The following is a 13,429-nucleotide window of genomic DNA, read 5'->3' as shown; positions in this document are numbered from 1 at the left end:
CCCCCACCTTGGGTTGTGCCGTGGCGGAGGTCTTTGTGGGCTATACTCAGCCTTGTCTCAGGATGGTAAGTTGGTGGTTGAAGATATCCCTCTAGTGGTGTGGGGGCTGTGCTTTGGCAAAGTGGGTGGGGTTATATCCTTCCTGTTTGGCCCTGTCCGGGGGTGTCCTCGGAGTGGGCCACAGTGTCTCCTGACCCCTCCTGTCTCAGCCTCCAGTATTTATGCTGCAGTAGTTTATGTGTCGGGGGGCTAGGGTCAGTTTGTTATATCTGGAGTACTTCTCCTGTCCTATTTGGTGTCCTGTGTGAATCTAAGTGTGTGTTCTCTAATTCTCTCCTTCTCTCTCTCGGAGGACCTGAGCCCTAGGACCATGCCCCAGGACTACCTGACATGATGACTCCTTGCTGTCCCCAGTCCACCTGGCTGTGCTGCTGCTCCAGTTTCAACTGTTCTGCCTTATTATTATTCAACCATGCTGGTCATTTATGAACATTTGAACATCTTGGCCATGTTCTGTTATAATCTCCACCCGGCACAGCCAGAAGAGGACTGGCCATCCCACATATGCTCTCTCTAATTCTCTTTTTCTTTCTCTCTCTCGGAGGACCTGAGCCCTAGGACCATGCCCCAGGAATACCTGACATGATGACTCCTTGCTGTCCCCAGTCCACCTGACTGTGCTGCTGCTCCAGTTTCAACTATTCTGCCTTATTATTATTCGACCATGTTGGTCATTTATGAACATTTGAACATCTTGACCATGTTTTGTTATAATCTCCACCCGGCACAGCCAGAAGAGGACTGGCCACCCCACATAGCCTGGTTCCTCTCTAGGTTTCTTCCTAGGTTTTGGCCTTTCTAGGGAGTTTTTCCTAGCCACTGTGCTTCTAAACCTGCATTGCTTGCTGTTTGGGGTTTTAGGCTGGGTTTCTGTACAGCACTTTGAGATATCAGCTGATGTACGAAGGGCTATATAAATAAATTTGATTTGATTTTGACCTAAGACCCCAATACCAGTGACAATGCCCTAAGGTTGGTGCTGTCCTTTGCTTCTCCTGGCTATATTTCCAAGCCTAAGCATGTAAATCCAATTCATTATCATAGGCTGTATGGGGATCAATATATATTTGTTATTTAAATAATGCTGCATGTCTCAAAATATAAGAATGAGACCAATATATGTATTTTGTTAATCATAGTTCCGGTCTCTGAAATGACATTTGTGTGTGTTGTAGGAATAACCAATACTCAAATCTGTGTGTGTGTGTGGTAGAAGTAATAGTTGGCCATTATTTATTTGAACATCTCAGTTTGGACAGCAGCCACTGAAGAAACCTGTCAATCAAAAACCACAGGAGAATAAATAGTATTATAAACTGGGTGGTTCGATCCCTGAATGCTGATTGGCTGAAAGCCGTAGTATATTTAAGCAAAAAGGCACGAGGGGGTGTGGTATATGGCAAATATATCACAACTAAGGGCTGTTCTTTCGCACAACACAACACGGAGTGCCTGGATACAGCCCTTAGCCGTGGTATATTGGCCATATACCACAAACCCCCAAGGTTTCTTATTGCTATTATGTACTGGTTAACAACGTAATTAGAGCAGTAAAATTAAATACTTTGTCATGCCTGTGGTATATGGTCTGATATACCACGGCTGTCAGCCAATCAGCATTCAGGGCTCGAACCACCCAGTTTATAACAGACCGTATACCACACGTATGACAAAACATGTATTTTTACTGCTCTAATGAAGTTGGTAACCAGTTAATAATAGCAATAAGGCACCTCAGGGGTTTGTGGTATATGGCCAATATACCATGGCTAAGGGCTGTATCCAGGCACTCCGTGTTGCGTCGTGCTTAAGAACAGCCCTTAGCCGTGATATATTGGCCATATATCACACATCCTCGTGCCTTATTGCTTAAGTTTGCACTTACACATCAGAATCTGCTCTTTCTCTGCTACCTCATTCTATTTCTATAATTCTCTAGTCTAGTATTCCCTGGTTATGTTCCACTTCTCCCTCCTCTATTTCCTCACCTCTTCCTCAGACTCTTCTTTTCCTCTTTCTTGTCCTCCTCCTTACTTTCTCCAACATTTCCCATCTGTTGCGTCTTACTGGCCTTCTCTTGCTTCAATTCTGTTTTGGCCTTGCCCTTCTTTTTCTTATTGACCTTCCCTTCCTGAATATTTTGGACAAGGAGATAAAGTAATGTAAGCTTATGGGTTCTCTCTTCTCTTGAGCTATACTAGAAAAGGATTTATGCTATACTATATAAGGACTTACGGCCAATATTCCCTTCTTGTATTTCCTCTCACCTGTGGGGCCACTCCAGCCATTTCCTGGAGCAGCTTCTTGCCGGTCTCGCTCAGGTTGGTGATGGGAGCCAGGCGAGGGCTGTGGTGGTATGGGAAGTTCTCTGTTCGGGGCGGAGCGATAATGACAGGGTTGAGAGGAGTCCGAGGCCTTGGGACATTTACTGGGTAGGGAGAGCCTACAGCAGAGGGCAGGGCCCGTAGGGCTTCAGCCAGGGTCCGGTGTGCTGAGGTCACAAGGGGAGAGAGGCCATTCTTGACAGATACAGGACCTGAGACCTTCCCTGGGCTCTGTAGGACCAGAAAGTAAAGTAACATATCAGGAAAGTGCTATGTTCAACACAATCTGTAGAAATACTTTATAACTACTCTATACACATTGCAGATACATTACTACACTCAATAAGTCATTGTCTGCATCATTTCCAATCCCCCATGTGTATATATATAAAAATATTTAACATGCAGAACTTACCAGGAAGTCTGACTCATTGAAGAAGTGGAGAGAGATCATCATCCTCATCCCTCACATCAAGCTTTGTCACATTTCCATTCTCAACTTTCAGCGGTGGTGTCCTCCTTTCATGATCCTCATCACACTGTGTATCAGAGTCAACTAGTCAGAGACCATCCTCCTCCAAGTGATGTCACTCAACAAAGACATGGACGGTAGGGTACAACTCTTTTACCTCAGATTCACAGTCAGTGAAGGAGTAGATGGAAAAGTCATCAGAACTGGAGGATGAGATCACGTCATGATATTTTCTCTCTATCAGCCGAGTCACCCTTCCAGACTGAGGAGACAGAGAAAGGCATGTACTCATGGCAGCCATAGAATACACTGGCATTTACTCTCAAGGACCTTCCATAGTATACGATTCTTTAGCATCTTGAATGGATGATTGTCAATTCAACCAAGCCAACCAAAATGGCCATATGAATCAGATTGATCTATCTGTTGTGTCTCTATGGGAATAGCAGAGGTGACCTGGCTGAGAGGCTCTGGATTGATGCTCCATCCCCAGATGTTTGGTCCTGCCCACAGCTCACAATGATTGGCTGTAAACAGTAAAGAACGAATTAAACACTGCTTTTCTCATTGCAGAATGCATAACTAATGTTTATGTGTTTTTAGGTCAGATATGACTTACAGGCTTTGACCTTCTGTGCAACTTGCCGGTTAGCCACATCACAGAATCAGGGGTGTTAACCCTCATTGGATTCAACTGTCAACACATCACTCAATTTAAAAGGTGATAATATAACAAAAACAGGACAAAACAAATACATATTTTATATTTACCACATAAGGGCGGCGTCTTAAAGCTCTTTTGATTCTCTCATCAATACAATCCATCTTGCTTTCTGAGGGAAACATTTCCATCAATTTGATTGACACAAAACATATCCTGACACACACACACACACACACACTATACCCTGTATATACACTACCGGTCAAGTTTTAGAACAGCTACTCATTCAAGGGTGTTTATTTTTACTGTTTTCTACATTGTAGAATAATAGTGAAGACATCAAAACTATGAAATAACACATCGAATAATGTAGTAACTCCAAAAAGTGTTAAATGTAAATATATTTTATATTTGAGATTCTTCAAATAGCCACCCGTTGCTTTGATGACAGCTTTGTACAAAGTAGCCCAAGAAACATTCCTGAATAAAGCCCTGATCATCCACATACCTGACAATAACTGACAACTGCAAGCTGACTGGTGGCACAATAGGTCCCAGAGAGGTGAGGAAATTTTTACCCCCTGAGGACTGGAGTTTTTCCTTATATGTTAATCTAACTAGGAAGACTCTGGACCCTATAAGGTAACACATTGATTAATCACTTGTAAAAACGTTTTATATGGGCTCTGATGGGACCAGTTTTTCCTAATCAGGTCAAATGTTGTTTTTTAACTCCTGGGGGGATGCAGACCTGTCAAACTGCAGCTACCTTATATTTGTTCATATCAATTGTATTTAGACTAGATTAAGAGGGGGATTTCCTCAACCCAGACAAGAACTGATAGACAATATAACTGCAACGTTCGTCGTTGGGAGAAAGAGAGGACCAAGGTGCAGCGTGGTAAGTGTCCATAATTAATAGAACAAACTGAACACGACAAAATACAAAAACAACAAACAGAAACAGTTCCGTGTGGAACACACAGAACATAATCACCCACAACTCAAAAGTGAAACCAGGCTACCTAAGTATGGTTCTCAATCAGGGACAACGATTGACAGCTGCCTCTGATTGAGAACCATACCAGGCCAAATACAGAAATCCCAAAACATAGACAACCCACCCAACTCACGCCCTGACCATACTAAACAAAGACATAACAAAAGAACTAAGGTCAGAACGTGACAATAACTCACAGGGCTGAGCTTGCTTTATGCGTGCTTGCATCATGCAGGCCTATGCAACTGTTGGCCTTACATTTTTTTTTACTCACATCTGTCTGCCATCACTATCATGTTGATTGATGAATTCCCGTTAATCATTTTGAATTAACGTATAGGCAGCCTAGCCAGCCCAATTGAATATATATACTAAATTTGATCACATTTTCTCCTGACACAAATGGACTATAAATACATGTTACCAATTAGTTTACCCTGATCGGATGGACAGGGCGTTTAGGCTGTATGCAGGCAGTACAGGCGACTTGATGAAAGGCTCCCTATTAACCAGTTCTACCAGTTAGTATTGAACGCCCTCACCTACTTCATGAAACCGATCTCAAGCAGAGGTCGACCCTCGCTTTTAATTCGCACCTTTTCCGTGTACCCCAGAGAATGAAAATGGTTTTTCAACCAAAAAAATACACAACATTTTCGGCAGCGTTGGCCATTCTACCATTCTGGGGGAGATAACTGCACACTCGCGCTGGTAACGCTAGCTAGCTACTGGAATTCGTGTCATTTATTTAAATTTGGCTTGCTAACGGCACACAAAAATAAAGTTATAAAACCAAGAAAACTATTTCTAATATACCTCCTCGCTCTCCTGTAATTTAAAAAAACGAATTTGAATTGAATAATATAAAAAAAATGCTCAACTATCACTCTTCACTTTTAATCTCTATCCAACGTCACTAAATTTCTCACCACGTAGAATCCCCATAATGCTCTGTGGCACAATCCCAATACAACACAATAGGGCTGCATTCCAAACACTTAAAATGCACACCTTCTCCCCTCAGCCCTCAAATTAAGTGGACACTTCTAATTTAAAAAAATTAACTATTTAACCTTATTTTGACCAGGTAAGCTAGTTGAGAACAAGTTTTCATTTACAACTGCGACCTGGCCAAGATAAAGCAAAGCAGTGCGAAACAAACAACAACACAGAGTTACACATGGAATAAACAGGTGTACAGTCAAAAACACAATAGAAAAAAAAATAATTATATATACAGTGTGTGATAATGGCGTGAGGAGGTAAGGCAATAAATAGGCCATAGTAGCAAAGTAATTACAATTTAGCAAATTAACACGAGTGAGAGATGAGCAGATTGTGATGTGCAAGTAGAGATACTGGTGTGCAAAAGAGCAGAAAAGTGATGACGTCTGATGAGTTGACACTTGCAGGGCAAGGGAAGAATTATTTAATTTTAAATGGACCGCCCAGAAATGTGTCACTTGTTCATCCCACGGTTGTGTTCTGTCATCATGGAACTGTTGTGTGTGCCTTTTATGCACTACAGTCAATTATGATTGCATTTCATATCTTGGCTAGAAGACAATGCCTTCGCAGACATCGAATGTTAGCCATCCTACTATGTCAGATTAATCGAAAATTACAATGTATAAGTGTGATGTCAGGGAAAGTTATATTCTTTCGTGTCGTTGACTATCATTAAATGTGAAAACTGTATATTATCAAATCAATTCTCTGTGTAATTTAATTACGCAATAAAACTAATCACGTAACTTTAACGAGGAAGTCGGGGCACCACAGAAAAAAAATTGTTTATAGTGTCAATTTCCCAAATATAACTCCTCAGTTATTTTCATATCTTATCAAAACAGTCGCTTATTAATAATGAATTGTATTACCTCATCAGTGTCATTACTGAATGTCGCAAACCCTTGGATATCTGCACGAACCCTAGCATAGAATCATGAATCAGCAATATACAAATTGGCTTAATGATTTATTTACTAACTAACTTAATGAATCACAGAATTACATAAAACATACTCACAATTAGTTCATACATAGGTTACGTAACATGTTGCTGTTTCTCTCTGTTGTCGCAGGTCCATCTGCTGGAGGGAATCGACAGAAAAGTCTCTGGTTGCGTTCCTAGTGGATACATCAGGCATACTGATGTTGTCGCATACAATAGGTGTTTCGGAGGTTGTCGGTGTTCTTCGTCCTCGGCTAAGTACATTTCCAGCTGCAGACTGAAGAGGCCTCGTATAAGATTTGCTCCTTCTGTGGCAATGTTTTAGAGTTTAACAATTTCTAGTCGTGTAGCCAACGCTACACGCTGTATGGTCTTAGAAATTCAACCATTTACAACCTTAGCTTACACCGTGGTCTAGTCTGAATTGCGTCACGGGGGCTTTTATACTTGGGTAGAAAAGGGGCCGTCTCATCATGTTTGTGATCACCTGGGCGTGGCTACTGACTGTGCATAAATTACCATAAAACAACCAATTCTGATTTAGAAGACTAAATCTCATTGTTAGCTTTTGAAAAGTATTCTTATACTTATTCATTCATATTATACAACATTCAGATGTAAAGCTGACAGCTGGGAAATGTGCACTTTAAGAGATAGAGTTATGTGTGTTTCCTGTCCTTCATGAGCACCAAATTAAACACACTCGTCATGACTGTCCCTTAAGTGTCCACGGACCATTCCCACACTCTCAAAAATATAAATATTTTTTAATTCTCCCATTTTGGGGATCAGGAGTTTTTTATTTACATTTGCTTCTACTTACACTTGTATGTTGACTTATCCATATTAATGTTGGTTTTAAGTTTTGGCTGACTTTGCTAAGCGGATCATCATCGCAAATTTAATTATGGGGCTAATTGTACATTCACAAACTCGAATTTACAATTGTAAGTGAAACTCGGCAAAAACAGAGGTGATTATGAAATTAAATATTTCGTCAGAACATGTATCATGCTGTGAAGATCCCCACAATGTGTTTTATCTTGTAAATGAACTCATTTCAAATGTAAGGCATTGAAAGCATTCTATATTGGCAGTCTGTAACTGTACTTACAAAATTCAACATGGCTGTCTATTCAGATACCTTAGGAAGGTTGTGTAAATACAGAGAGAAGAGTAAGATTAGAGTAAAATATACATACTTGTAGCACATTCATATTGTACCATGTATTGTTAAATTCGTACATTTAAATTGCAGTAACTATTTAGTAATTGAGCCTTGTTCTTCATCAATTCATTAAATAATAGGTCGTAGATTAAGTGGTGGTCAAATGTAAAAGTGTCCAGGTGTTTTTTTTCTCACGCTCTCTGACTTTAAGGCTTAGTGCCAACTAGTTACGTTTAAATGGACACTACCACAGCATATAGGCAATGCAATATGTGTTGGTTGTATGTCCACTTTCAGTACAACATGAATACGTCTATTAACTGTCATTTATATGTGTTCTGATAATCACTACCTCTGGTGTGTAGGATACAAAACATTAGGAACACCTCCCCAATATTAATAACAGCCTCAATTCGTCAGGTATGGTCTCTACAAGGTGTTGAAAGCGTTCCACAGAGATGCTGGCCCATGTTGTCTCCAATGCTTCCCACAGTAGTCAAGTTGTCTGGATGTCCTTTGGGTGGTGGACCATTCTTGATACACACGGGAAACTGTTGAGCGTTAAAAACCCAGTAGCGTTGCAGTTCTTGACACATGGAACCCGATGCACCTGGCACCTACTACTATGCCACTCAGTAAGTATTTTATCTAGGTGTCTTTCTATGCTGATGGTTGGTGGTCCAATACAAAATATTTACTTCAACTTGAGGTTCTGCTGAACATTAACTGTATGAAATGGATGATATAAGAGTGATGTTCAGCAGTTTCTTTTAATAGAGAAACCCCTAAACTATTGTAGTGATATGGCAGGGTTCATGTTTTCATGTGTGACTGAACTTTTTCTCTTGCATTACTGATATTGAATAACGTGTTCCATCATGACCTGTTACATGACTCTTACCACTTGATCCAGTTGTTTATGCAAAATAGCTATTTGTATATAAACAGTGTAACTGGAAAACATGCATTAGTAAAGAAATAATAATCATTCATTCGCTATACTTAGACTAGGTAGTAATTTATGGCTTCTCTTTACTGTGCACAACGACCAATTATTCTAAAAATGTTTTGGTACTTTTATACATTTTTCGTGATATCCAATCGGTAGTTAGTCTTGTCCCATCGCTGCAACTCCCCTACGGACTTGGAAAAGGCAATGGTCGAGAGCCATGCGTCCTCCGAAACACAACCCTGCCAAGCCACACTGCTTCTTCACACAGAAGCCAGCCGCAGCAATGTGTTGGGAGGAAACTGGCGACTGCAGTGTGCATCAGTTATTTGGAGTAAGGATACAAGAACTTGATTCTGGGCAGATGCACCAAACACTGTCTTGTGGTGGAAGGGGTATGTGATGAGCTTGTGTCACTTGGTTTATTCCAAAATAGAGAATCATTTTTTCCCCATAACCTTAAAGGAGAAGGTGGACCAAATCTCACCCTCCTCCACCCCTCACCCAAATGAAATAGGTTAACATCTAGGGCAGTGGTTCCCAAACTTTTTATAGTCCCGTACCCCTTTAAATATTCAACCTCCAGCTACGTACCCCCTCTAGCATAAGGGACAGCGCACTCTCAAATGTTGTTTTTTGCCATCACTGTGAGCCTGCCAGACACACTATACAATACATGTATTAAACATAAGAACAAGTGTGAGTTTTTGTCACAACTCGGCTCGTGGAACGTGACAATGAGCTCTAATAGGACCAGGGCACAAGTAAGAATATATTAATTATCAATATTGTTGCTCTTTATTTAGCTATCTTACATATAAAACTTTATTTGTTCATCAAATTGTGAATAACTCACCACAGGTTAATGAGAAGGGTGTGCTTGAAAGGATGCACATATCTCTGCAATGTTGGGTTGTATTGGAGAGAGTCTCAGTCTTAAGTCATTTTCCACACACAGTCTGTGCCTGTATTTAGTTTTCATGCTAGTGAGGGACGAGAATCCACTCTCACATAGGTACGTGGTTGCAAAGTGCATCAGTCTTAACAGGCGATTTGCCAAGGCAGGATACTCTGAGCACAGCCCAATCCAGAAATCTGGCAATGGCTTCTGATTAAATTACATTTTCACAGAACCGGTTGTTGCAATTTCTCTTGTTCAGATATCAGTAAGTGGACTGGAGGCAGGGCATGAAAGGGATAATTAATCCAGTTGTTTGTGTCATTCGTTTCAGGGAAGTACCTGCTTAATTGCTCACCCAACTCACTCAGTTGCTTCGCTATATCACATTTGACATTGTCCGTAAGCTTGAGTTCATTTGCACACAAAAAAATCATACAATGATGGCAAGAGCTCCAACTTCTTAATCATAGCCTAAATTTTGTCCTGCACCCTGAAAATAGTTACAGAGAGTCCCTGTAATCTTAGATTCAGATCATTCAGGAGAGAAAAAAAATCACCCAGATAGGCCAGTCGTGTGAGAAACTCATCATCATGCAAGCGGTCAGACAAGTGAAAATGGTCAGTAAAGAAAACTTTAAGCTCGTCTCTCAATTCTAAAAAATGTGTCAATACTTTGCCCCTTGATAACCAGCGCACTTCTGTTTGTTGTACAAACGTTACATGGTCGCTGCCCATATCATTGCATAGTGCAGAATATACACGAGAGCTTTAACAAAGTAAACCATTTGCCCTGTAGTGTCCAAAATGTCTTTCAAGCTGTCAGGCATTCCTTTGGCAGCAAGAGCCTCTCGGTGGATGCTGCAGTGTACCGAAGTGGCATCGGGAGCAACTGCTTGCATGCGCATTACCACTCCACTAGGTCTCCATGTCATGGCTTTTGCGCCATCAGTACAGTAGATACCAACACAGTACAGATACCAGCAACATACACACACGCACGCTATGTATACAGCAGCCAATTCTGGAACTAGTACTTTTCACAAGTATCTCCTCGTTGCATGGTAACAAAAGTCTCTACCTGCCTTCTTGGGTTTCTGGTGAAAAATCCAACTATTTATTGGTGCTCTACCGCACTCAATAAGTAGGAGTAACTTACAAAGCTCTGGATATTGTTATTTTTTTCAGATTTGAGGAGCCTGTTCTCAAGTATACTGGTCTGCATTTCTGCCATGCTGTCTATAATTTCAGCCATCTCTCCAGTGCATTTCTTGAATGCCACTTTCAACCTCCAAGTCATTCAGCCAACTGTCCAGGCCTACTGCCTTAAGATCACCTTCACTGCAGTTTCTCTTCATCACTTGGATCAGTGCCCTCACCTGCTCGCCCATCCTTTTGACCTCCCTAGCCAGGTCTTTGTCCCTCAGTCTCTCCTTCCTCCTCCCCATTCACTTCGCAATCCATCCTCTACAGCATCCCTCATTCTTCTTCTGCCTTTTGATTGATGTCCTGACCGTCATTGTGCATCTTTAGACCTTCCTCCAGGTTGAGTTCTATTGAGGTCAGGTTCTCTTTGATCCTCCTCAGACTCTCCTCGTTGGTGTTGGTCCACTGTGTCTTCTTGTCCAGCTGCTGCCTGCAGAGCCGGACAGTGGGGACCACCTCCATCTGGTGTGACACCTTCTTCAGGGCACTCACAGAGGCAGGGAGGAGGATGTTGGGCTTGGCCACAATAATCTCAACAGATATAGGGTCAAACCACTGAGATGTGACACGCACACACACAAATTTAAAAGATGCCTACCAGTCGATGGTCCTTCAGTGGTCCTTGTGGTTCCTTTGGAGGCTCTGGACTGTCCTCAGTAGAGGCGTCATTACCATCATCAAGCTGTGTGTCAGAGAGCTAGCTGGTCATAGTCCATTCTCCACATTCAGCAAGAGTTATTCAAAAACGTGTGTGTGGGGGAGAGGGGGGTAGATCTGCTTTAATATTGCAGATACATTTTGAGATCTATCAATATAATTGTCTCTATCATTTCCAATCCCCCATGCAACATGCAGAACTAACCAGGAAGTCGGACTTGTCGTAGGAGTGGAGAGACAGATCGTCGTCTTCTACCATATAAATCACTTCAAGCTTTGTAACCTTTTATATCCTCCTCATCCTTAACTTTCAGCGGTGGTGTCCTCCTTACATGATCCTCATCATCACACTGTGTATCAGTCAACTTGTCAGAGACCATCCTCCTCACAGTGATGTCACTCAACAAAGACATGGACGGTAGGGTACAACTCTTTTACCTCTGCGACTGCAGAGTGCATCAGTTATTTGGAGTAAGGATACAGATCCTGCCCTGTGATGATGACGTTGCAGAGTAAGACAGTGTGTGGGACCAAACATTTTATGAGCAGAAACAGCCAGGGCAGGGTACGCTGACCCCAAAAAGGAAGCTCTTAACCATAAGTGAGTACACTGTGGCCATACCCATAAGGGAGAGGGATACAGGGACTAACCCCTCCACTTGATTCTGGGCAGATGCACCAAACACTACCAGCCCCAGAATTGTGTACAACACCCCTGTGTTGATAGAGAGCAGCTGAAACATGAGGAGGAACCAAACAGTGCCCACACTCTTCTCAATCCCACCACAGAGGAGCACCAGAAGCCCAATGCTGAGGAGTATCTGGGTCACTGTCTTGTGGTGGAAGGGGTATGTGATGAGCTTGTGTCACTCAGCCCCTCCTTGCTAACTTACCATGCCCATCGCCAAAAACTGTAGTTCCAAGACTGAAGGCATCCTTTGATAACCTGAGACATGTATTGACAATAAACAAAACAAATTACATGATAATAACAGGATCAATGCCACTCGTTAGCCTCAACTCAGGAGTAAAACTCTTGAACCTCTGAACCACAGTTGTGGAAAATTCTATTCAAAGATAAAGGCAGGGTTTACTTACTGACTTTATTGTCCCCATGGGGAAATTCTGTTGCAGTGTCATGTACACGTTAAAGTGGCGTTTAAATACAAAACAACATTTACAATACAACTTTCATAAGTTACATACCAATAAAACATTTAAAAAATGACTAGCCTGCTGGCCTTACTGATTCGATAGGAACATCAGCCCGAGCTATTTAGGAGGGATAACACACCTGGCACAAATGTTTGTCTAGTTCTGTTTTTCTTGCTGAGGAGGTGCCCTATACCTGTGCCCAGTGGGGAGTAGTCCGGGTACAAGGGGTGGCTTGGGTCTAAAATGATTTTGTGAGACTTGCGGAGGGCCCTCACCTAAAAGATCTCATCCAGGCCTGTCTGTTTGACTCCCAAGTACTTTGCTTGCTGTGGTGATAATCCTATATTTAACAATGTAATAAACATATTTAATACAAGCAGCTGCAGAAGAGAGCCACCTCTAATTTCACAGCAAGGATGAAATGGTTACATGTCCCTTATATAGTGGGAGGTGATAATACAATCATATTGTATTCACACAACAGTTTTTTCTATAAATCAATAGTTCCGGAACACAATGGCCTTGTGTTAGGACGCAGACATACCAGTAGTCTATGAAACGCATAACATCACAGTCCAACACAGAACATATCCCTTGAGAAGTTACAACAGCTCACCCCAAATTCTTCCACCACATCTTTCAAAACTGATTTTTGATGCTCAGTACATATGTCAAACTAATACCCGTGGATAATCAAGCACAATACAAACATGTCAGTTACGACACCTGTCCTCCAATATTGCACAACACTTTAGCTAAGACAGGGTAGATAGATTGCTAAACCAAAGCAAATGTAATGGACTTCCGCATTTTTATTAATCACGTTCACAACCAAAGTTATTTGATGCTCAGATCATGAAGTGTACTAAGGCAGTGCTGCATTTAAAGACACTGCCACCTGCTGGCTCGTGCCTGAAATGTG

This window comes from Oncorhynchus clarkii, chromosome 12 (assembly GCF_045791955.1).
Source record: "Oncorhynchus clarkii lewisi isolate Uvic-CL-2024 chromosome 12, UVic_Ocla_1.0, whole genome shotgun sequence".
Taxonomy (NCBI): domain Eukaryota; kingdom Metazoa; phylum Chordata; class Actinopteri; order Salmoniformes; family Salmonidae; genus Oncorhynchus; species Oncorhynchus clarkii.
The sequence above is the reverse complement of the archived record's forward strand: the minus strand, read 5'-3'. Positions refer to the sequence as shown.